Source organism: Betta splendens, chromosome 24 (genome assembly GCF_900634795.4).
Source record: "Betta splendens chromosome 24, fBetSpl5.4, whole genome shotgun sequence".
Classification (NCBI taxonomy): domain Eukaryota; kingdom Metazoa; phylum Chordata; class Actinopteri; order Anabantiformes; family Osphronemidae; genus Betta; species Betta splendens.
The window spans coordinates 679,887-702,863 of NC_040901.2; the positions used below are offsets into that span (position 1 = coordinate 679,887).

The window sequence follows — 22,977 nt, forward strand, 5'->3', positions numbered from 1 at the left end:
GCATTTAGTAAGGATGTTTCACCCTCTAAACTTTAAACCAGAGGTTGTCAGGGCTCTGTGTCGAACTGGATAGTGTGTTGGACTTCTAGATTAATTCAGTTGAAAGCATTTAAAGGTTGTGGGTCCTAGTCCCACCAGAGTCATATTTCTGTCATAATAAAGGTTTATCTTAACATCTAAAGACAATTCAGTAGTTTACAGGGTTGTGTGGTGAAATCTGTAGCTTGTCAGCTTTGTTTTTTAATTCATTAGTAGAAATTAAATGCACTTTTTATCGTCACTTTTATAATAATTAAACTTCATTGCGTTTAGTAAGGACAATTCACCCAGTAAGCTTTGAACCAGAGCTTGTCAGGGCTCTGTGTCGGACTGGATAGTGTGTTGTCATTATGCATTTAGGACATGCCAAATATGTCACTTTTATGATAATTAAACTTCAAGTTGTTTAGTAGGTACGTTTCACCTGATAAGCTTTGAACAAGAGGTCGTCAGGGCTCTGTGGCGCAATGGATAGCGTGTTGGACTTCTAGATTACTTCAGTTGAAGGAATTCAAAGGTTGTGGGTTCGAGTCCCACCAGAGTCATATTAATGTCTAACATTTCATTATTTCACATGGTTGTTTGGTGCAGCCTGTAACTTGTTGGCTTTGCTTTTTGATTCATTAGAACAAATGCACTTTATTATTGTCACTTTTATAATTATTTAACTTTGTGGCGTTTAGTAAGGATGTTTCACTCATTAAACTTTAAACCAGAGGTTGTCAGGGCTCTGTGTCGAACTGAATAGTGTGTTGGACTTCTAGATTAATTCAGTTGAAAGCATTAAAGGTTGTGGGTCCTAGTCCCACCAGAGTCATTTTTCTGTCATAATAAAGGTTTATCTTAACATCTAAAGACAATTCAGTAGTTTACAGGGTTGTGTGGTGAAATCTGTAGCTTGTCAGCTTTGTTTTTTAATTAATTAGTAGGAATGAAATGCACTTTTTATTGTCACATTTATGATAATTAAACTTCAAGGCGTTTAGTAGGTACGTTTCACCCGATAAGCTTTGAACAAGTGGTTGTCCTTGCTCTGTGGCGCAATGGATAGTGCGTTGGACTTCTAGATTACTTCAGTTGAAGGAATTCAAAGGTTGTGGGTTTGAGTCCCACCAGAGTCATATTAATGTTTAACTTATTCTCTATCTAGCTCACCAGCTGTGCCTCTATCTATCCTCTTCCCCTTATTGTGACTCCCTTCAAGGACAACTGTTGGACTGACCTGTAAACATCTTGGTCGGCCTCGGTCATACTTCTATAAACAACACTTCACTACACTGATTCAGATACACCCCCCCCCCCCCTCCCCTCCTTACAGTCTCACTGTCTGCTCTCCGACCTTATCTATCTGTCCTGATGAATCCAAGAAAAAATTCCAGCAAGGTTTCCACTTGTACTGTGTGATACTGTATGTGTGTGCGTTTTATTACTGTTTGTACTGCAATTTGCTTCCACTGTCGGACTAGCGCCAGGTAACCTGGCTGCTGATGGGAATTTCCCCGCTGTGGGACTAATAAAGGCATTCTTAATTCTTAATTCTTAATAAAGGTTTATGTTAACATTTAAAAATATTTCAGTAGTTTACAGGGTTGTGTGGTGAAATCTGTAGCTTGTCAGCTTTGTTTTTTAATTCATTAGTAGAAATGAAATGCACTTTTTATTGTCACTTTTATGATTATTAAACTTCAAGGCGTTTAGTAGGTACATTTGACCCGATAAGCTTTGAACAAGCAGTTGTCAGGGCTCTGTGGCGCAATGGATAGCGTGTTGGACTTCTAGATTATTTCAGTTGAAGGAATTCAAAGGTTGTGGGTTCGAGTCCCACCAGAGTCATATTAATGAGTAACTTATTCTTTATCTTGAAATCTAAGGACATTTCATTATTTCACATGGTTGTGTGGTGCAGTCTGTAACTTGTTGGTTTTGCTTTTTGTTTCATTGGAACAAATGCACTTTATTATTGTCACTTTTATAATTATTTAACTTTGTGGCGTTTAGTAACGATGTTTCACCCATTAACCTTTAAACCAGAGGTTGTCGGGGCTCTGTGTCGGACTGGCTAGTGTGTTGTCATTATGCATTCAGGACACGCCAAATATGTCATTTTTATGATAATTAAACTTCAAGACCTTAAGTAGGTACGTTTCACTCGATAAGCTTCTAATAAGAGGTATGCAAGTGTGCGGCATTTAGTAAGGATGTTTCACCCATTAAACTTTAAACCAGAGGTTGTCAGGGCTCTGTGTCGAACTGGATAGTGTGTTGGACTTCTAGATTAATTCAGTTGAAAGCATTTAAAGGTTGTGGGTCCTAGTCCCACCAGAGTCATATTTCTGTCATAATTAAGGTTTATCTTAACATCTAAAGACAATTCAGTAGTTTACAGGGTTGTGTGGTGAAATCTGTAGCATGTCAGCTTTGATTTTCAATTCATTAGTAGAAATTAAATGCACTTTTTATTGTCACTTTTATAATAATTAAACTTCAGGGCGTTTAGTAAGGACAATTCACCCAGTAAGCTTTGAACCAGAGCTTCTCAGGGCTCTGTGTCGGACTGGATAGTGTGTTGTCATTATGCATTTAGGACACGCCAAATATGTCACTTTTATGATAATTCAACTTCAAGGCGTTTAGTAGGTACGTTTCACCTGATAAACTTTGAATAAGAGGTTGTCAGGGCCCTGTGGCGCAATGGATAGCGTGTTGGATTTCTAGATTACTTCAGTTGAAGGAATTCAAAGGTTGTGGGTTCGAGTCCCACCAGAGTCATATTAATGTGTAACTTTTTCTCTATCTTGAAATCTAAGGACATTTAATTATTTCACATGGTTGTGTGGTGCAGTCTGTAACTTGTTGGTTTTGCTTTTTGATTCATTAGAACAAATGCACTTTATAATTGTCACTTTTATAATTATTTAACTTTGTGGCGTTATGCATTCAGGACACGCCAAATATGTCATTTTTATGATAATTAAACTTCAAGACCTTAAGTAGGTACGTTTCACTCGATAAGCTTCTAATAAGAGGTATGCAAGTGTGCGGCATTTAGTAAGGATGTTTCACCCATTAAACTTTAAACCAGAGGTTGTCAGGGCTCTGTGTCGAACTGGATAGTGTGTTGGACTTCTAGATTAATTAAGTTGAAAGCATTTAAAGGTTGTGGGTCCTAGTCCCACCAGAGTCATATTTCTGTCATAATTAAGGTTTATCTTAACATCTAAAGACAATTCAGTAGTTTACAGGGTTGTGTGGTGAAATCTGTAGCATGTCAGCTTTGATTTTCAATTCATTAGTAGAAATTAAATGCACTTTTTATTGTCACTTTTATAATAATTAAACTTCATGGCGTTTAGTAAGGACAATTCACCCAGTAAGCTTTGAACCAGAGCTTCTCAGGGCTCTGTGTCGGACTGGATAGTGTGTTGTCATTATGCATTTAGGACACGCCAAATATGTCACTTTTATGATAATTCAACTTCAAGGCGTTTAGTAGGTACGTTTCACCTGATAAACTTTGAATAAGAGGTTGTCAGGGCCCTGTGGCGCAATGGATAGCGTGTTGGATTTCTAGATTACTTCAGTTGAAGGAATTCAAAGGTTGTGGGTTCGAGTCCCACCAGAGTCACAATAATGTTTAACTCATGCTTAATCTTGAAATCTAATGACATTTCATTATTTCACATGGTTGTCTGGTGCACTCTGTAGCTTGTTGGCTTTGCTTTTTGATTCATTACAACAAATGCACTTTATTATTGTCACTTTTATAATTATTTAACTTTGTGGTGTTTAGTAAGGATGTTTCACCCATTAACCTTTAAACCAGAGGTTGTCGGGGCTCTGGGTCGGACTGGCTAGTGTGTTGTCATTATGCATTCAGGACACGCCAAATATGTCATTTTTATGATAATTAAACTTCAAGACCTTAAGTAGGTACGTTTCACTCGATAAGCTTCTAATAAGAGGTATGCAAGTGTGCGGCATTTAGTAAGGATGTTTCACCCATTAAACTTTAAACCAGAGGTTGTCAGGGCTCTGTGTCGAACTGGATAGTGTGTTGGACTTCTAGATTAATTCAGTTGAAAAGCATTTAAAGGTTGTGGGTCCTAGTCCCACCAGAGTCATATTTCTGTCATAATTAAGGTTTATCTTAACATCTAAAGACAATTCAGTAGTTTACAGGGTTGTGTGGTGAAATCTGTAGCTTGTCAGCTTTGTTTTTTAATTCATTAGTAGAAATTAAATGCACTTTTTATCGTCACTTTTATAATAATTAAACTTCATTGCGTTTAGTAAGGACAATTCATCCAGTAAGCTTTGAACCAGAGCTTCTCAGGGCTCTCTGTCGGACTGGATAGTGTGTTGTCATTATGCATTTAGGACACGCCAAATATGTCACTTTTATGATAATTAAACTTCAAGGCGTTTAGTAGGTACGTTTCACCTGATAAGCTTTGAACAAGAGGTTGTCCTGGCTCTGTGGCGCAATGGATAGCGTGTTGGACATGTAGATTACTTCAGTTGAAGGAATTCAAAGGTTGTGGGTTTGAGTCCCACCAGAGTCACATTAATGTTTAACTTATGCTTTATCTTGATATCTAAGGACATTTCATTATTTCACATGTTTGTGTGGTGCAGTCTGTAGCTTTTTGGCTTTGCTTTTTGATTCATTAGAACAAATGCACCTTATTATTGTAACTTTTATAATTATTTAACTTTATGGCATTTAGTAAGGATGTTTCGCCCATTAACCTTTAAACCAAAGGTTGTCAGGGCTCTGTGTCGGACTGGATAGTGTGTTGTCATTATGCATTCAGGAGACGCCAAATATGTCATTTTTATGATAATTAAACTTCAAGACCTTTAGTAGGTACGTTTAAACTTTAAATCTGTAGCTTGTCAGCTTTGTTTTTCAATTCATTAGTAGAAATTAAATGCACTTTTTATCGTCACTTTTATAATAATTAAACTTCATTTCGTTTAGTAAGGACAATTCACCCAGTCAGCTTTGAACCAGAGCTTGTCAGGGCTCTGTGTCGGACTGGATAGTGTGTTGTCATTATGCATTTAGGACACGCCAAATATGTCACTTTTATGATAATTAAACTTCAAGGCGTTTAGTAGGTACGTTTCACCTGATAAGCTTTGAACAAGAGGTCGTCAGGCTCTGTGGCGCAATGGATAGCGTTTTGGACTTCTAGATTACTTCAGTTGAAGGAATTCAAAGGTTGTGGGTTCGAGTCCCACCAGAGTCACATTAAGGTGTAACTTATGCTTTATCTTGAGATCTAAGGACATTTCATTATTTCACAAGGTTGTGTGGTGCAGTATGTAGCTTTTTGGCTTTGCTTTTTGATTCATTAGAACAAATGCACTTTATTATTGTCACTTTTATAATTATTTACCTTTGTGGCGTTTAGTAAGGATGTTTCACCCATTAACCTTTAAACCAGAGGTTGTCGGGGCTCTGTGTCAGACTGGCTAGTGTGTTGTCATTATGCATTCAGGACATGCCAAATATGTCACTTTTATGATAATTAAACTTCAAGACCTTTAGTAGGTACGTTTCACTCGATAAGCTTCTAATAAGAGGTATGCAAGTGTGCGGCATTTAGTAAGGATGTTTCACCCTCTAAACTTTAAACCAGAGGTTGTCAGGGCTCTGTGTCGAACTGGATAGTGTGTTGGACTTCTAGATTAATTCAGTTTGAAAGCATTTAAAGGTTGTGGGTCCTAGTCCCACCAGAGTCATATTTCTGTCATAATAAAGGTTTATCTTAACATCTAAAGACAATTCAGTAGTTTACAGGGTTGTGTGGTGAAATCTGTAGCTTGTCAGCTTTGTTTTTTAATTCATTAGTAGAAATTAAATGCACTTTTTATCGTCACTTTTATAATAATTAAACTTCATTGCGTTTAGTAAGGACAATTCACCCAGTAAGCTTTGAACCAGAGCTTGTCAGGGCTCTGTGTCGGACTGGATAGTGTGTTGTCATTATGCATTTAGGACATGCCAAATATGTCACTTTTATGATAATTAAACTTCAAGACCTTTAGTAGGTACGTTTCACTCGATAAGCTTCTAATAAGAGGTATGCAAGTGTGCGGCATTTAGTAAGGATGTTTCACCCTCTAAACTTTAAACCAGAGGTTGTCAGGGCTCTGTGTCGAACTGGATAGTGTGTTGGACTTCTAGATTAATTCAGTTGAAAGCATTTAAAGGTTGTGGGTCCTAGTCCCACCAGAGTCATATTTCTGTCATAATAAAGGTTTATCTTAACATCTAAAGACAATTCAGTAGTTTACAGGGTTGTGTGGTGAAATCTGTAGCTTGTCAGCTTTGTTTTTTAATTCATTAGTAGAAATGAAATGCACTTTTTATTGTCACTTTTATGATTATTAAACTTCAAGGCGTTTAGTAGGTACATTTGACCCGATAAGCTTTGAACAAGCAGTTGTCAGGGCTCTGTGGCGCAATGGATAGCGTGTTGGACTTCTAGATTATTTCAGTTGAAGGAATTCAAAGGTTGTGGGTTCGAGTCCCACCAGAGTCATATTAATGAGTAACTTATTCTTTATCTTGAAATCTAAGGACATTTCATTATTTCACATGGTTGTGTGGTGCAGTCTGTAACTTGTTGGTTTTTGCTTTTTGTTTCATTGGAACAAATGCACTTTATTATTGTCACTTTTATAATTATTTAACTTTGTGGCGTTTAGTAACGATGTTTCACCCATTACCTTTAAACCAGAGGTTGTCGGGGCTCTGTGTCGGACTGGCTAGTGTGTTGTCATTATGCATTCAGGACACGCCAAATATGTCATTTTTATGATAATTAAACTTCAAGACCTTAAGTAGGTACGTTTCACTCGATAAGCTTCTAATAAGAGGTATGCAAGTGTGCGGCATTTAGTAAGGATGTTTCACCCATTAAACTTTAAACCAGAGGTTGTCAGGGCTCTGTGTCGAACTGGATAGTGTGTTGGACTTCTAGATTAATTCAGTTGAAAGCATTTAAAGGTTGTGGGTCCTAGTCCCACCAGAGTCATATTTCTGTCATAATTAAGGTTTATCTTAACATCTAAAGACAATTCAGTAGTTTACAGGGTTGTGTGGTGAAATCTGTAGCATGTCCAGCTTTGATTTTCAATTCATTAGTAGAAATTAAATGCACTTTTTATTGTCACTTTTATAATAATTAAACTTCAGGGCGTTTAGTAAGGACAATTCACCCAGTAAGCTTTGAACCAGAGCTTCTCAGGGCTCTGTGTCGGACTGGATAGTGTGTTGTCATTATGCATTTAGGACACGCCAAATATGTCACTTTTATGATAATTCAACTTCAAGGCGTTTAGTAGGTACGTTTCACCTGATAAACTTTGAATAAGAGGTTGTCAGGGCCCTGTGGCGCAATGGATAGCGTGTTGGATTTCTAGATTACTTCAGTTGAAGGAATTCAAAGGTTGTGGTTCGAGTCCCACCAGAGTCATATTAATGTGTAACTTTTTCTCTATCTTGAAATCTAAGGACATTTAATTATTTCACATGGTTGTGTGGTGCAGTCTGTAACTTGTTGGTTTTGCTTTTTGATTCATTAGAACAAATGCACTTTATAATTGTCACTTTTATAATTATTTAACTTTGTGGCGTTATGCATTCAGGACACGCCAAATATGTCATTTTTATGATAATTAAACTTCAAGAACCTTAAGTAGGTACGTTTCACTCGATAAGCTTCTAATAAGAGGTATGCAAGTGTGCGGCATTTAGTAAGGATGTTTCACCCATTAAACTTTAAACCAGAGGTTGTCAGGGCTCTGTGTCGAACTGGATAGTGTGTTGGACTTCTAGATTAATTAAGTTGAAAGCATTTAAAGGTTGTGGGTCCTAGTCCCACCAGAGTCATATTTCTGTCATAATTAAGGTTTATCTTAACATCTAAAGACAATTCAGTAGTTTACAGGGTTGTGTGGTGAAATCTGTAGCATGTCAGCTTTGATTTTCAATTCATTAGTAGAAATTAAATGCACTTTTTATTGTCACTTTTATAATAATTAAACTTCATGGCGTTTAGTAAGGACAATTCACCCAGTAAGCTTTGAACCAGAGCTTCTCAGGGCTCTGTGTCGGACTGGATAGTGTGTTGTCATTATGCATTTAGGACACGCCAAATATGTCACTTTTATGATAATTCAACTTCAAGGCGTTTAGTAGGTACGTTTCACCTGATAAACTTTGAATAAGAGGTTGTCAGGGCCCTGTGGCGCAATGGATAGCGTGTTGGATTTCTGGATTACTTCAGTTGAAGGAATTCAAAGGTTGTGGGTTCGAGTCCCACCAGAGTCACAATAATGTTTAACTCATGCTTAATCTTGAAATCTAATGACATTTCATTATTTCACATGGTTGTCTGGTGCACTCTGTAGCTTGTTGGCTTTGCTTTTTGATTCATTACAACAAATGCACTTTATTATTGTCACTTTTATAATTATTTAACTTTGTGGTGTTTAGTAAGGATGTTTCACCCATTAACCTTTAAACCAGAGGTTGTCGGGGCTCTGGGTCGGACTGGCTAGTGTGTTGTCATTATGCATTCAGGACACGCCAAATATGTCATTTTTATGATAATTAAACTTCAAGACCTTAAGTAGGTACGTTTCACTCGATAAGCTTCTAATAAGAGGTATGCAAGTGTGCGGCATTTAGTAAGGATGTTTCACCCATTAAACTTTAAACCAGAGGTTGTCAGGGCTCTGTGTCGAACTGGATAGTGTGTTGGACTTCTAGATTAATTCAGTTGAAAGCATTTAAAGGTTGTGGGTCCTAGTCCCACCAGAGTCATATTTCTGTCATAATTAAGGTTTATCTTAACATCTAAAGACAATTCAGTAGTTTACAGGGTTGTGTGGTGAAATCTGTAGCTTGTCAGCTTTGTTTTTTAATTCATTAGTAGAAATTAAATGCACTTTTATCGTCACTTTTATAATAATTAAACTTCATTGCGTTTAGTAAGGACAATTCATCCAGTAAGCTTTGAACCAGAGCTTCTCAGGGCTCTCTGTCGGACTGGATAGTGTGTTGTCATTATGCATTTAGGACACGCCAAATATGTCACTTTTATGATAATTAAACTTCAAGGCGTTTAGTAGGTACGTTTCACCTGATAAGCTTTGAACAAGAGGTTGTCCTGGCTCTGTGGCGCAATGGATAGCGTGTTGGACATGTAGATTACTTCAGTTGAAGGAATTCAAAGGTTGTGGGTTTGAGTCCCACCAGAGTCACATTAATGTTTAACTTATGCTTTATCTTGATATCTAAGGACATTTCATTATTTCACATGTTTGTGTGGTGCAGTCTGTAGCTTTTTGGCTTTGCTTTTTGATTCATTAGAACAAATGCACCTTATTATTGTAACTTTTATAATTATTTAACTTTATGGCATTTAGTAAGGATGTTTCGCCCATTAACCTTTAAACCAAAGGTTGTCAGGGCTCTGTGTCGGACTGGATAGTGTGTTGTCATTATGCATTCAGGAGACGCCAAATATGTCATTTTTATGATAATTAAACTTCAAGACCTTTAGTAGGTACGTTTAAACTTTAAATCTGTAGCTTGTCAGCTTTGTTTTTCAATTCATTAGTAGAAATTAAATGCACTTTTTATCGTCACTTTTATAATAATTAAACTTCATTTCGTTTAGTAAGGACAATTCACACCAGTCAGCTTTGAACCAGAGCTTGTCAGGGCCTCTGTGTCGGACTGGATAGTGTGTTGTCATTATGCATTAGGACACGCCAAATATGTCACTTTTATGATAATTAAACTTCAAGGCGTTTAGTAGGTACGTTTCACCTGATAAGCTTTGAACAAGAGGTCGTCAGGCTCTGTGGCGCAATGGATAGCGTTTTGGACTTCTAGATTACTTCAGTTGAAGGAATTCAAAGGTTGTGGGTTCGAGTCCCACCAGAGTCACATTAAGGTGTAACTTATGCTTTATCTTGAGATCTAAGGACATTTCATTATTTCACAAGGTTGTGTGGTGCAGTATGTAGCCTTTTTGGCTTTGCTTTTTGATTCATTAGAACAAATGCACTTTATTATTGTCACTTTTATAATTATTTACCTTTGTGGCGTTTAGTAAGGATGTTTCACCCATTAACCTTTAAACCAGAGGTTGTCGGGGCTCTGTGTCAGACTGGCTAGTGTGTTGTCATTATGCATTCAGGACATGCCAAATATGTCACTTTTATGATAATTAACTTCAAGACCTTTAGTAGGTACGTTTCACTCGATAAGCTTCTAATAAGAGGTATGCAAGTGTGCGGCATTTAGTAAGGATGTTTCACCCTCTAAACTTTAAACCAGAGGTTGTCAGGGCTCTGTGTCGAACTGGATAGTGTGTTGGACTTCTAGATTAATTCAGTTGAAAGCATTTAAAGGTTGTGGGTCCTAGTCCCACCAGAGTCATATTTCTGTCATAATAAAGGTTTATCTTAACATCTAAAGACAATTCAGTAGTTTACAGGGTTGTGTGGTGAAATCTGTAGCTTGTCAGCTTTGTTTTTTTAATTCATTAGTAGAAATTAAATGCACTTTTTATCGTCACTTTTATAATAATTAAACTTCATTGCGTTTAGTAAGGACAATTCACCCAGTAAGCTTTGAACCAGAGCTTGTCAGGGCTCTGTGTCGGACTGGATAGTGTGTTGTCATTATGCATTTAGGACATGCCAAATATGTCACTTTTATGATAATTAAACTTCAAGACCTTTAGTAGGTACGTTTCACTCGATAAGCTTCTAATAAGAGGTATGCAAGTGTGCGGCATTTAGTAAGGATGTTTCACCCTCTAAACTTTAAACCAGAGGTTGTCAGGGCTCTGTGTCGAACTGGATAGTGTGTTGGACTTCTAGATTAATTCAGTTGAAAGCATTTAAAGGTTGTGGGTCCTAGTCCCACCAGAGTCATATTTCTGTCATAATAAAGGTTTATCTTAACATCTAAAGACAATTCAGTAGTTTACAGGGTTGTGTGGTGAAATCTGTAGCTTGTCAGCTTTGTTTTTTAATTCATTAGTAGAAATTAAATGCACTTTTTATCGTCACTTTTATAATAATTAAACTTCATTGCGTTTAGTAAGGACAATTCACCCAGTAAGACTTTTGAACCAGAGCTTGTCAGGGCTCTGTGTCGGACTGGATAGTGTGTTGTCATTATGCATTTAGGACATGCCAAATATGTCACTTTTATGATAATTAAACTTCAAGTTGTTTAGTAGGTACGTTTCACCTGATAATGTTTAACTTATGCTTTATCTTGATATCTAAGGACATTTCATTATTTCACATGTTTGTGTGGTGCAGTCTGTAGCTTTTTGGCTTTGCTTTTGATTCATTAGAACAAATGCACCTTATTATTGTAACTTTTATAATTATTTAACTTTATGGCATTTAGTAAGGATGTTTTCGCCCATTAACCTTTAAACCAATGGTTGTCAGGGCTCTGTGTCGGACTGGATAGTGTGTTGTCATTATGCATTCAGGAGACGCCAAATATGTCATTTTTATGATAATTAAACTTCAAGACCTTTAGTAGGTACGTTTAAACTTTAAACCTTTATTGCGTTTAGTAAGGACATTTCACCCAGTAAGCTTTGATCCAGAGCTTGTCAGGGCTCTGTGTCGGACTGGATAGTGTGTTGTCATTATGCATTCAGGACACGCCAAATATGTCACTTTTATGATAATTAAACTTCAAGGCGTTTAGTAGGTACGTTTGACTCGATAAGCTTTGAACAAGCGGTTGTCAGGGCTCTGTGGCGCAATGGATAGCGTGTTGGACTTCTAGATTACTTCACTTGAAGGAATTCAAAGGTTGTGGGTGTGAGTCCCACCAGAGTCATATTAATGTGTAACTTTTTCTCTATCTTGAAATCTAAGGACATTTAATTATTTCACATGGTTGTGTGGTGCAGTCTGTAACTTGTTGGTTTTGCTTTTTGATTCATTAGAACAAATGCACTTTATAATTGTCACTTTTATAATTATTTAACTTTGTGGCGTTTAGTAAGGATGTTTTCACCCATTAACCTTTAAACCAGAGGTTGTGGGGGCTCTCTGTCAGACTAACTAGTGTGTTGTCATTATGCATTCAGGACACGCCAAATATGTCACTTTTATGATAATTAAACTTCAAGACCTTTAGTAGGTACGTTTCACTCGATAAGCTTCTAATAAGAGGTATGCAAGTGTGTGGCGTTTAGTAAGGATGTTTCACCCAATAAACTTTAAACCAGAGGTTGTCAGGGCTCTGTGTCGAACTGGATAGTGTGTTGGACTTCTAGATTAATTCAGTTGAAAGCATTTAAAGGTTGTCGGTCCTAGCACCATCAGAGTCATATTTCTGTCATAATTAAGGTTTATCTTAACATCTAAAGACAATTCAGTATTATACAGGGTTGTGTGGTGAAATCTGTAGCTTGTCAGCTTTGTTTTTCAATTCATTAGTAGAAATTAAAATGCACTTTTATTATCACTTTTATAATAAGTAAACTCCATGGCGTTTAGCAAGGACAATTCACCCAGTAAGCTTTGAACCAGAGCTTGTCAGGGCTCTGTGTTGGACTGGATAGTGTGTTGTCATTATGCATTCAGGACACGCCAAATATGTCACTTTTATGATAATTAAACTTCAAGGCGTTTAGTAGGTACGTTTCACGTGATAAGCTTTGAACAAGAGGTTGTCAGGGCTCTGTGGCACAATGGATAGCGTGTTGGACTTCTAGATTACTTCAGTTGAAGGAATTCAAAGGTTGTGGGTTCGGGTCCCACCAGAGTCACATTAATGTTTAACTCATGCTTTATCTTGATATCTAAGGACATTTCATTATTTCACATGGTTGGGTGGTGCAGTCTGTAGCTTTTTGGCTTTGCTTTTTGATTCATTAGAACAAATGCACCTTATTATTGTAACTTTTATAATTATTTAACTTTATGGCATTTAGTAAGGATGTTTCGCCCATTAACCTTTAAACCAAAGGTTGTCAGGGCTCTGTGTCGGACTGGATAGTCTGTTGTCATTATGCATTCAGGACACGCCAAATATGTCACTTTTATGATAATTAAACTTCAAGGCGTTTAGTAGGTACGTTTCACCTGATAAGCTTCTAATAAGAGGTATGCAAGTGTGTGGCGTTTAGTAAGGATGTTTTCATCCCCAATAACTTTAAACCAGAGGTTGTCAGGGCTCTGTGTCGAACTGAATAGTGTGTTGGACTTCTAGATTAATTCAGTTGAAAGCATTAAAGGTTGTGGGTCCTAGTCCCACCAGAGTAATTTTTCTGTCATAATAAAGGTTTATCTTAACATCTAAAGACAATTCAGTAGTTTACAGGGTTGTGTGGTGAAATCTGTAGCTTGTCAGCTTTGTTTTTTAATTCATTAGTAGAAATGAAATGCACTTTTTATTGTCACATTTATGATAATTAAACTTCAAGGCGTTTAGTAGGTACGTTTCACCCGATAAGCTTTGAACAAGTGGTTGTCCTGGCTCTGTGGCGCAATGGATAGCGCGTTGGACTTCTAGATTACTTCAGTTGAAGGAATTCAAAGGTTGTGGGTTCGAGTCCCACCAGAGTCATTTTAATGTCTAACTTATTCTCTATCTTGAAAGGACATTTCACCCAGTAAGCTTTGAACCAAAGCTTGTCAGGGCTCTGTGTCGGACTGGATAGTGTGTTGTCATTATGCATTCAGGACACGCCAAATTTGTCACTTTTATGATAATTAAACTTCAAGGCGTTTAGTAGGTACGTTTCACCTGATAAGCTTTGAACAAGAGGTCGTCAGGGCTCTGTGGCGCAATGGATAGCGTGTTGAACTTCTAGATTACTTCAGTTGAAGGAATTCAAAGGTTGTGGGTTCGAGTCCAACCAGAGTCATATTAATGTCTAACTTATTCTCTATCTTGGAATCTAAGGACATTTCATTATTTCACATGGTTTTGTGGTGCAGTCTGTAACTTGTTGGTTTTGCTTTTTGATTCATTAGAACAAATGCACTTTATTATATTCACTTTTATAAATATTTAACTTTGTGGCGTTTAGTAAGGATGTTTCACCCATTAACCTTTAAACCAGAGGTTGTCGGGGCTCTGTGTCGGACTGGCTAGTGTGTTGTCATTATGCATTCAGGACACGCCAAATATGTCACTTTTATGATAATTAAACTTCAAGACCTTTAGTAGGTACGTGTCGAACTGGATAGTGTGTTGGACTTCTAGATTAATTCAGTTGAAAGCATTTAAAGGTTGTGGGTCCTAGTCCCACCAGAGTCATATTTCTGTCATAATTAAGGTTTATCCTAACATCTAAAGACAATTCAGTAGTTTACAGGGTTGTGTGGTGAAATCTGTAGCTTGTCAGCTTTGTTTTTTAATTCATTAATAGAAATGAAATGCACTTTTTATTGTCACTTTCATGATAATTAAACTTCAAGGCGTTTAGTAGGTACGTTTCACCCGATAAGCTTTGAAGAAGTGGTTGCCAGGGCTCTGTGGCGCAATGGATAGCGCGTTGGACTTCTAGATTACTTCAGTTGAAGGAATTCAAAGGTTGTGGGTTCGAGTCCCACCAGAGTCATTTTAATGTCTAACTTATTCTCTATCTTGAAAGGACATTTCACCCAGTAAGCTTTGAACCAAAGCTTGTCAGGGCTCTGTGTCGGACTGGATAGTGTGTTGTCATTATGCATTCAGGACACGCCAAATTTGTCACTTTTATGATAATTAAACTTCAAGGCGTTTAGTAGGTACGTTTCACCTGATAAGCTTTGAACAAGAGGTTGTCAGGGCTCTGTGGAGCAATGGATAGCGCGTTGGACTTCTAGATTACTTCAGTTGAAGAAATTCAAAGGTTGTGGGTTCGAGTCCCACCGGAGTCATATTAATGTCTAACTTATTCTCTATCTTGAAATCTAATGACATTTCATTATTTCACATGGTTGTTTGGTGCAGCCTGTAACTTGTTGGCTTTGCTTTTTGATTCATTAGAACAAATGCACTTTATTATTGTCACTTTTATAATTATTTAACTTTGTGGCGTTTAGTAAGGATGTTTCACCCATTAAACTTTAAACCAGAGGTTGTCAGGGCTCTGTGTCGAACTGAATAGTGTGTTGGACTTCTAGATTAATTCAGTTGAAAGCATTAAAGGTTGTGGGTCCTAGTCCCACCAGAGTCATTTTTCTCTCATAATAAAGGTTTATCTTAACATCTAAACACAATTCAGTAGTTTACAGGGTTGTGTGGTGAAATCTGTAGCTTGTCAGCTTTGTTTTTTAATTCATTAGTAGAAATGAAATGCACTTTTTATTGTCACATTTAGGATAATTAAACTTCAAGGCGTTTAGTAGGTACGTTTCACCCGATAAGCTTTGAACAAGTGGTTGTCCTGGCTCTGTGGCGCAATGGATAGCGCGTTGGACTTCTAGATTACTTCAGTTGAAGGAATTCAAAGGTTGTGGGTTCGAGTCCCACCAGAGTCATTTTAATGTCTAACTTATTCTCTATCTTGAAAGGACATTTCACCCAGTAAGCTTTGAACCAAAGCTTGTCAGGGCTCTGTGTCGGACTGGATAGTGTGTTGTCATTATGCATTCAGGACACGCCAAATTTGTCACTTTTATGATAATTAAACTTCAAGGCGTTTAGTAGGTACGTTTCACCTGATAAGCTTTGAACAAGAGGTCGTCAGGGCTCTGTGGCGCAATGGATAGCGTGTTGGACTTCTAGATTACTTCAGTTGAAGGAATTCAAAGGTTGTGGGTTCGAGTCCCACCTGAGTCATATTAATGTCTAACATTTCATTATTTCACATGGTTGTTTGGACAATTCAGTAGTTTACAGGGTTGTGTGGTGAAATCTGTAGCTTGTCAGCTTTGTTTTTTAATTCATTAGTAGAAATGAAATGCACTTTTTATTGTCACATTTATGATAATTAAACTTCAAGGCGTTTAGTAGGTACGTTTCACCCGATAAGCTTTGAACAAGTGTTTGCCCTGGCTCTGTGGCGCAATGGATAGCGTGTTGGACTTCTAGATTACTTCAGTTGAAGGAATTCAAAGGTTGTGGGTTCGAGTCCCACCAGAGTCATATTAATGTCTAACATTTCATTATTTCACATGGTTGTTTGGTGCAGCCTGTAACTTGTTGGCTTTGCTTTTTGATTCATTAGAACAAATGCACTTTATTATTGTCACTTTTATAATTATTTAACTTTGTGGCGTTTAGTAAGGATGTTTCACTCATTAAACTTTAAACCAGAGGTTGTCAGGGCTCTGTGTCGAACTGAATAGTGTGTTGGACTTCTAGATTAATTCAGTTGAAAGCATTAAAGGTTGTGGGTCCTAGTGCCACCAGAGTCATTTTTCTGTCATAATAAAGGTTTATCTTAACATCTAAAGACAATTCAGTAGTTTACAGGGTTGTGTGGTGAAATCTGTAGCTTGTCAGCTTTGTTTTTTAATTAATTAGTAGGAATGAAATGCACTTTTTATTGTCACATTTATGATAATTAAACTTCAAGGCGTTTAGTAGGTACGTTTCACCCGATAAGCTTTGAACAAGTGGTTGTCCTGGCTCTGTGGCGCAATGGATAGCGCGTTGGACTTCTAGATTACTTCAGTTGAAGGAATTCAAAGGTTGTGGGTTTGAGTCCCACCAGAGTCATATTAATGTTTAACTTATTCTCTATCTTGGAATCTAAGGACATTTCATTATTTCACATGGTTTTGTGGTGCAGTCTGTAACTTGTTGGTTTTGCTTTTTGATTCATTAGAACAAATGCACTTTATTATATTCACTTTTATAAATATTTAACTTTGTGGCGTTTAGTAAGGATGTTTCACCCATTAACCTTTAAACCAGAGGTTGTCGGGGCTCTGTGTCGGACTGGCTAGTGTGTTGTCATTATGCATTCAGGACACGCCAAATATGTCACTTTTATGATAATTAAACTTCAAGACCTTTAGTAGGTACGTGTCGAACTGGATAGTGTGTTGGACTTCTAGATTAATTCAGTTGAAAGCATTTAAAGGTTGTGGGTCCTAGTCCCACCAGAGTCATATTTCTGTCATAATTAAGGTTTATCTTAACATCTAAAGACAATTCAGTAGTTTACAGGGTTGTGTGGTGAAATCTGTAGCTTGTCAGCTTTGTTTTTTAATTCATTAGTAGAAATGAAATGCACTTTTTATTGTCACTTTTATGATAATTAAACTTCAAGGCGTTTAGTAGGTACGTTTCACCCGATAAGCTTTGAACAAGTGGTTGTCAGGGCTCTGTGGAGCAATGGATAGCGCGTTGGACTTCTAGATTACTTCAGTTGAAGAAATTCAAAGGTTGGACTTCTAGATTACTTCAGTTGAAGAAATTCAAAGGTTGTGGGTTCGAGTCCCACCGGAGTCATATTTCTGTCATAATTAAGGTTTATTTTAACATCTAAAGACAATTCAGTAGTTTACAGGGTTGTGTGGTGAAATCTGTAGCTTGTCAGCTTTGTTTTTCAATTCATTAGTAGAAATTAAATGCACTTTTTATCGTCACTTTTATAATAATTAAACTTCATTGCGTTTAGTAAGGACAATTCACCCAGTAAGCTTTGAACCAGAGCTTGTCAGGGCTCTGTGTCGGACTGGATAGTGTGTTGTCATTATGCATTTAGGACATGCCAAATATGTCACTTTTATGATAATTAAACTTCAAGTTGTTTAGTAGGTACGTTTCACCTGATAAGCTTTGCACAAGAGGTCGTCAGGGCTCTGTGGCGCAATGGATAGCGTTTTGGACTTCTAGATTACTTCAGTTGAAGGAATTCAAAGGTTGTGGATTCGAGTCCCACCAGAGTCACATTAATGTGTAACTTATGCTTTATCTTGAGATCTAAGGACATTTCATTATTTCACAAGGTTGTGTGGTGCAGTATGTAGCTTTTTGGCTTTGCTTTTTGATTCATTAGAACAATGCACCTTATTATTGTAACTTTTATAATTATTTAACATTATGGCATTTAGTTAGGATCTTTCGCCCATTAACCTCTAAACCAAAGGTTGTCAGGGCTCTGTGTCGGACTGGATAGTGTGTTGTCATTATGCATTACGGACATGCCAAATGTCCTGAATGCATGTCACTTTTATGATAATTAAACTTCAAGACCTTTAGTAGGTACGTTTCACTCGATAAGCTTCTAATAAGAGGTATGCAAGTGTGTGGCGTTTAGTAAGGATGTTTCACCCAATAAACTTTAAACCAGAGGTTGCCAGGGCTCTGTGTCGAACTGGATAGTGTGTTGGACTTCTAGATTAATTCAGTTGAAAGCATTTAAAGGTTGTGGGTCCTAGCACCATCAGAGTCATATTTCTGTCATAATTAAGGTTTATCTTAACATCTAAAGAAAATTCAGTAGTATACAGGGTTGTGTGGTGAAATCTGTAGCTTGTCAGCTTTGTTTTTCAATTCATTAGAAGAAATTAAATGCACTTTTTATTGTCACTTTTATAATAAGTAAACTCCATGGCGTTTAGTAAGGACAATTCACCCAGTAAGCTTTGAACCAGAGCTTGTCAGGGCTCTGTGTCGGACTGGATAGTGTGTTGTCATTATGCATTCAGGACACGCCAAATATGTCACTTTTATGATAATTAAACTTCAAGGCGTTTAGTAGGTACGTTTCACCTGATAAGCTTTGAACAAGAGGTTGTCAGGGCTCTGTGGCGCAATGGATAGCGTGTTGGACATGTAGATTACTTCAGTTGAAGTAATTCAAAGGTTGTGGGTTTGAGTCCCACCAGAGTCACATTAACGTTTAACTTATGCTTTATCTTGATATCTAAGGACATTTCATTATTTCACATGTTTGTGTGGTGCAGTCTGTAGCTTTTTGGCTTTGCTTTTTGATTCATTAGAACAAATGCACCTTATTATTGTAACTTTATAATTATTTAACTTTATGGCATTTAGTAAGGATGTTTCGCCCATTAACCTTTAAACCAAAGGTTGTCAGGGCTCTGTGTCGGACTGGATAGTGTGTTGTCATTATGCATTCAGGAGACGCCAAATATGTCATTTTTATGATAATTAAACTTCAAGACCTTTAGTAGGTACGTTTAAACTTTAAACCTTTATTGCGTTTAGTAAGGACATTTCACCCAGTAAGCTTTAATCCAGAGCTTGTCAGGGCTCTGTGTCGGACTGGATAGTGTGTTGTCATTATGCATTCAGGACACGCCAAATATGTCACTTTTATGATAATTAAACTTCAAGGCGTTTAGTAGGTACGTTTGACTCGATAAGCTTTGAACAAGCGGTTGTCAGGGCTCTGTGGCGCAATGGATAGCGTGTTGGACTTCTAGATTACTTCACTTGAAGGAATTCAAAGGTTGTGGGTTTGAGTCCCACCAGAGTCATATTAATGTGTAACTTTTTCTCTATCTTGAAATCTAAGGACATTTAATTATTTCACATGGTTGTGTGGTGCAGTCTGTAACTTGTTGGTTTTGCTTTTTGATTCATTAGAACAAATGCACTTTATAATTGTCACTTTTATAATTATTTAACTTTGTGGCGTTTAGTAAGGATGTTTCACCCATTAACCTTTAAACCAGAGGTTGTCGGGGCTCTCTGTCAGACTAACTAGTGTGTTGTCATTATGCATTCAGGACACGCCAAATATGTCACTTTTATGATAATTAAACTTCAAGACCTTTAGTAGGTACGTTTCACTCGATAAGCTTCTAATAAGAGGTATGCAAGTGTGCGGCATTTAGTAAGGATGTTTCACCCATTAAACTTTAAACCAGAGGTTGTCAGGGCTCTGTGTCGAACTGGATAGTGTGTTGGATTTCTAGATTAATTCAGTTGAAAGCATTTAAAGGTTGTGGGTCCTAGTCCCACCAGAGTCGAATTTCTGTCATAATTAAGGTTTATCTTAACATCTAAAGAAAATTCAGTAGTTTACAGGGTTGTGTGGTGAAATCTGTAGCTTGTCAGCTTTGTTTTTCAATTCATTAGTAGAAATTAAATGCACTTTTTATCGTCACTTTTATAATAATTAAATTTCATTGCGTTTAGTAAGGACAATTCACCCAGTAAGCTTTGAACCAGAGCTTGTCAGGGCTCTGTGTCGGACTGGATAGTGTGTTGTCATTATGCATTTAGGACACGCCAAATATGTCACTCTTATGATAATTAAACTTCAAGGCGTTTAGTAGGTACGTTTCACCTGATAAGCTTTGAACAAGAGGTCGTCAGGCCTCTGTGGCGCAATGGATAGCGTGTTGGACTTCTAGATTACTTCAGTTGAAGGAATTCAAAGGTTGTGGGTTCGAGTCCCACCAGAGTCACATTAATGTTTAACTTTTGCTTTATCTTGATATCTAAGGACATTTCATTATTTCACATGGTTGTGTGGTGCAGTCTGTAGCTTTTTGGCTTTGCTTTTTGATTCATTAGAACAAATGCACCTTATTATTGTAACTTTTATAATTATTTAACTTTATGGCATTTAGTTAGGAGGTTTCGCCCATTAACCTCTAAACCAAAGGTTGTCAGGGCTCTGTGTCGGACTGGATAGTGTGTTGTTATTATGCATTACGGACATGCCAAATGTCCTGAATGCATGTCACTTTTATGATAATTAAACTTCCAGACCTTTAGTAGGTACGTTTCACTCGATAAGCTTCTAATAAGAGGTATGCAAGTGTGTGGCGTTTAGTAAGGATGTTTCACCCAATAAACTTTAAACCAGAAGTTGTCAGGGCTCTGTGTCGAACTGGATAGTGTGTTGGACTTCTAGATTAATTCAGTTGAAAGCATTTAAAGGTTGTGGGTCCTAGCACCATCATAGTCATATTTCTATCATAATTAAGGTTTATCTTAACATCTAAAGACAATTCAGTAGTATACAGGGTTGTGTGGTGAAATCTGTAGCTTGTCAGCTTTGTTTTTCAATTCATTAGTAGAAATTAAATGCAATTTTTATTATCACTTTTATAATAAGTTAACTCCATGGCGTTTAGTAAGGACAATTCACCCAGTAAGCTTTGAACCAGAGCTTGTCAGGGCTCTGTGTCGGACTGGATAGTGTGTTGTCATTATGCATTCAGGACACGCCAAATATGTCACTTTTATGATAATTAAACTTCAAGACCTTTAGTAGGTACGTTTCACTCGATAAGCTTCTAATAAGAGGTATGCAAGTGTGTGGCGTTTAGTAAGGATGTTTCACCCAATAAACTTTAAACCAGAGGTTGTCAGGGCTCTGTGTCGAACTGGATAGTGTGTTGGACTTCTAGATTAATTCAGTTGAAAGCATTTAAAGGTTGTGGGTCCTAGCACCATCAGAGTCATATTTCTGTCATAATTAAGGTTTATCTTAACATCTAAAGACAATTCAGTATTATACAGGGTTGTGTGGTGAAATCTGTAGCTTGTCAGCTTTGTTTTTCAATTCATTAGTAGAAATTAAATGCACTTTTTATTATCACTTTTATAATAAGTAAACTCCATGGCGTTTAGCAAGGACAATTCACCCAGTAAGCTTTGAACCAGAGCTTGTCAGGGCTCTGTGTCGGACTGGATAGTGTGTTGTCATTATGCATTCAGGACGCGCCAAATATGTCACTTTTATGATAATTAAACTTCAAGGCGTTTAGTAGGTACGTTTCACGTCATAAGCTTTGAACAAGAGGTTGTCAGGACTCTGTGGCACAATGGATAGCGTGTTGGACTTCTAGATTACTTCAGTTGAAGGAATTCAAAGGTTGTGGGTTCGGGTCCCACCAGAGTCACATTAATGTTTAACTCATGCTTTATCTTGATATCTAAGGACATTTCATTATTTCACATGGTTGGGTGGTGCAGTCTGTAGCTTTTTGGCTTTGCTTTTTGATTCATTAGAACAAATGCACCTTATTATTGTAACTTTTATAATTATTTAACTTTATGGCATTTAGTAAGGATGTTTCGCCCATTAACCTTTAAACCAAAGGTTGTCGGGGCTCTGTGTCGGACTGGCTAGTGTGTTGTCATTATGCATTCAGGACACGCCAAGTATGTCACTTTTATGATAATTAAACTTCAAGACCTTTAGTAGGTACGTTTCACTCGATAAGCTTCTAATAAGAGGTATGCAAGTGTGCGGCATTTAGTAAGGATGTTTCACCCATTAAACTTTAAACCAGAGGTTGTCAGGGCTCTGTGTCGAACTGGATAGTGTGTTGGACTTCTAGATTAATTCAGTTGAAAGCATTTAAAGGTTGTGGGTCCTAGTCCCACCAGAGTCACTTTTTCTGTCATAATAAAGGTTTATCTTAACATCTAAAGACAATTCAGTAGTCTACAGGGTTGTGTGGTGAAATCTGTAGCTTGTCAGCTTTGTTTTTTAATTCATTAGTAGAAATGAAATGCACTTTTTATTGTCACTTTTATAATAATTAAACTTCATGGCGTTTAGTAAGGACATTTCACCCAGTAAGCTTTGAACCACAGCTTGTCAGGGCTCTGTGTCGGACTGGATATTGTGTTGTCATTATGCATTCAGGACACGCCAAATATGTCACTTTTATGGTAATTAAACTTCAAGACCTTAAGTAGGTATGTTTCACTCAATAAGCTTCTAATAAGAGGTATGCAAGTGTGTGGCGTTTAGTAAGGATGTTTCACCCATTAAACTTTAAACCAGAGGTTGTCAGGGCTCTGTGTCGAACTGAATTGTGTGTTGGACTTCTAGATTAATTCAGTTGAAAGCATTAAAGGTTGTGGGTCCTAGTCTCACCAGAGTCATTTTTCTGTCATAATCTACTAAATCTACTTCCGCCTCTCGAGGAGTGCAGACGTGTTTTCTCTCTGCTCCCACTCTGCTTTTGCTTGCAGTGTCCTTGTCTTGT

General features: G+C 37.4%; 22 non-coding genes across 22 annotated transcripts; all 22 read left to right on the plus strand.

The window, feature by feature from the left end:
• The first annotated feature begins 492 nt into the window (after positions 1-492).
• trnar-ucu (transfer RNA arginine (anticodon UCU)) lies at positions 493-584 on the plus strand. The gene is given in 2 exon segments: positions 493-529; positions 549-584. It is a non-coding gene; the product is annotated as a tRNA-Arg (tRNA).
• Positions 585-1,780: 1,196 nt separating this feature from the next.
• trnar-ucu (transfer RNA arginine (anticodon UCU)) lies at positions 1,781-1,872 on the plus strand. The gene is given in 2 exon segments: positions 1,781-1,817; positions 1,837-1,872. It is a non-coding gene; the product is annotated as a tRNA-Arg (tRNA).
• Positions 1,873-2,716: 844 nt separating this feature from the next.
• On the plus strand, positions 2,717-2,808 carry trnar-ucu (transfer RNA arginine (anticodon UCU)). Its single transcript is given in 2 exon segments — positions 2,717-2,753; positions 2,773-2,808. It is a non-coding gene; the product is annotated as a tRNA-Arg (tRNA).
• Positions 2,809-3,572: 764 nt separating this feature from the next.
• On the plus strand, positions 3,573-3,664 carry trnar-ucu (transfer RNA arginine (anticodon UCU)). Its single transcript is given in 2 exon segments — positions 3,573-3,609; positions 3,629-3,664. It is a non-coding gene; the product is annotated as a tRNA-Arg (tRNA).
• Positions 3,665-5,199: 1,535 nt separating this feature from the next.
• Positions 5,200-5,291, plus strand: trnar-ucu (transfer RNA arginine (anticodon UCU)). The gene is given in 2 exon segments: positions 5,200-5,236; positions 5,256-5,291. It is a non-coding gene; the product is annotated as a tRNA-Arg (tRNA).
• Positions 5,292-6,498: 1,207 nt separating this feature from the next.
• Positions 6,499-6,590, plus strand: trnar-ucu (transfer RNA arginine (anticodon UCU)). Its single transcript is given in 2 exon segments — positions 6,499-6,535; positions 6,555-6,590. It is a non-coding gene; the product is annotated as a tRNA-Arg (tRNA).
• Positions 6,591-8,291: 1,701 nt separating this feature from the next.
• On the plus strand, positions 8,292-8,383 carry trnar-ucu (transfer RNA arginine (anticodon UCU)). Its single transcript is given in 2 exon segments — positions 8,292-8,328; positions 8,348-8,383. It is a non-coding gene; the product is annotated as a tRNA-Arg (tRNA).
• Positions 8,384-9,917: 1,534 nt separating this feature from the next.
• On the plus strand, positions 9,918-10,009 carry trnar-ucu (transfer RNA arginine (anticodon UCU)). Its single transcript is given in 2 exon segments — positions 9,918-9,954; positions 9,974-10,009. It is a non-coding gene; the product is annotated as a tRNA-Arg (tRNA).
• A 2,774-nt stretch (positions 10,010-12,783) lies between these two features.
• Positions 12,784-12,875, plus strand: trnar-ucu (transfer RNA arginine (anticodon UCU)). Its single transcript is given in 2 exon segments — positions 12,784-12,820; positions 12,840-12,875. It is a non-coding gene; the product is annotated as a tRNA-Arg (tRNA).
• Positions 12,876-13,583: 708 nt separating this feature from the next.
• On the plus strand, positions 13,584-13,675 carry trnar-ucu (transfer RNA arginine (anticodon UCU)). Its single transcript is given in 2 exon segments — positions 13,584-13,620; positions 13,640-13,675. It is a non-coding gene; the product is annotated as a tRNA-Arg (tRNA).
• Positions 13,676-13,884: 209 nt separating this feature from the next.
• trnar-ucu (transfer RNA arginine (anticodon UCU)) lies at positions 13,885-13,976 on the plus strand. The gene is given in 2 exon segments: positions 13,885-13,921; positions 13,941-13,976. It is a non-coding gene; the product is annotated as a tRNA-Arg (tRNA).
• A 607-nt stretch (positions 13,977-14,583) lies between these two features.
• On the plus strand, positions 14,584-14,675 carry trnar-ucu (transfer RNA arginine (anticodon UCU)). The gene is given in 2 exon segments: positions 14,584-14,620; positions 14,640-14,675. It is a non-coding gene; the product is annotated as a tRNA-Arg (tRNA).
• A 209-nt stretch (positions 14,676-14,884) lies between these two features.
• trnar-ucu (transfer RNA arginine (anticodon UCU)) lies at positions 14,885-14,976 on the plus strand. Its single transcript is given in 2 exon segments — positions 14,885-14,921; positions 14,941-14,976. It is a non-coding gene; the product is annotated as a tRNA-Arg (tRNA).
• Positions 14,977-15,487: 511 nt separating this feature from the next.
• On the plus strand, positions 15,488-15,579 carry trnar-ucu (transfer RNA arginine (anticodon UCU)). The gene is given in 2 exon segments: positions 15,488-15,524; positions 15,544-15,579. It is a non-coding gene; the product is annotated as a tRNA-Arg (tRNA).
• A 209-nt stretch (positions 15,580-15,788) lies between these two features.
• On the plus strand, positions 15,789-15,880 carry trnar-ucu (transfer RNA arginine (anticodon UCU)). The gene is given in 2 exon segments: positions 15,789-15,825; positions 15,845-15,880. It is a non-coding gene; the product is annotated as a tRNA-Arg (tRNA).
• A 214-nt stretch (positions 15,881-16,094) lies between these two features.
• Positions 16,095-16,186, plus strand: trnar-ucu (transfer RNA arginine (anticodon UCU)). The gene is given in 2 exon segments: positions 16,095-16,131; positions 16,151-16,186. It is a non-coding gene; the product is annotated as a tRNA-Arg (tRNA).
• Positions 16,187-16,670: 484 nt separating this feature from the next.
• trnar-ucu (transfer RNA arginine (anticodon UCU)) lies at positions 16,671-16,762 on the plus strand. Its single transcript is given in 2 exon segments — positions 16,671-16,707; positions 16,727-16,762. It is a non-coding gene; the product is annotated as a tRNA-Arg (tRNA).
• Positions 16,763-17,369: 607 nt separating this feature from the next.
• Positions 17,370-17,500, plus strand: trnar-ucu (transfer RNA arginine (anticodon UCU)). Its single transcript has 2 exons — positions 17,370-17,406; positions 17,465-17,500. It is a non-coding gene; the product is annotated as a tRNA-Arg (tRNA).
• Positions 17,501-17,849: 349 nt separating this feature from the next.
• Positions 17,850-17,941, plus strand: trnar-ucu (transfer RNA arginine (anticodon UCU)). The gene is given in 2 exon segments: positions 17,850-17,886; positions 17,906-17,941. It is a non-coding gene; the product is annotated as a tRNA-Arg (tRNA).
• Positions 17,942-19,405: 1,464 nt separating this feature from the next.
• Positions 19,406-19,497, plus strand: trnar-ucu (transfer RNA arginine (anticodon UCU)). The gene is given in 2 exon segments: positions 19,406-19,442; positions 19,462-19,497. It is a non-coding gene; the product is annotated as a tRNA-Arg (tRNA).
• Positions 19,498-20,340: 843 nt separating this feature from the next.
• trnar-ucu (transfer RNA arginine (anticodon UCU)) lies at positions 20,341-20,433 on the plus strand. Its single transcript is given in 2 exon segments — positions 20,341-20,378; positions 20,398-20,433. It is a non-coding gene; the product is annotated as a tRNA-Arg (tRNA).
• A 1,354-nt stretch (positions 20,434-21,787) lies between these two features.
• On the plus strand, positions 21,788-21,879 carry trnar-ucu (transfer RNA arginine (anticodon UCU)). Its single transcript is given in 2 exon segments — positions 21,788-21,824; positions 21,844-21,879. It is a non-coding gene; the product is annotated as a tRNA-Arg (tRNA).
• Positions 21,880-22,977: the final 1,098 nt, after the last annotated feature.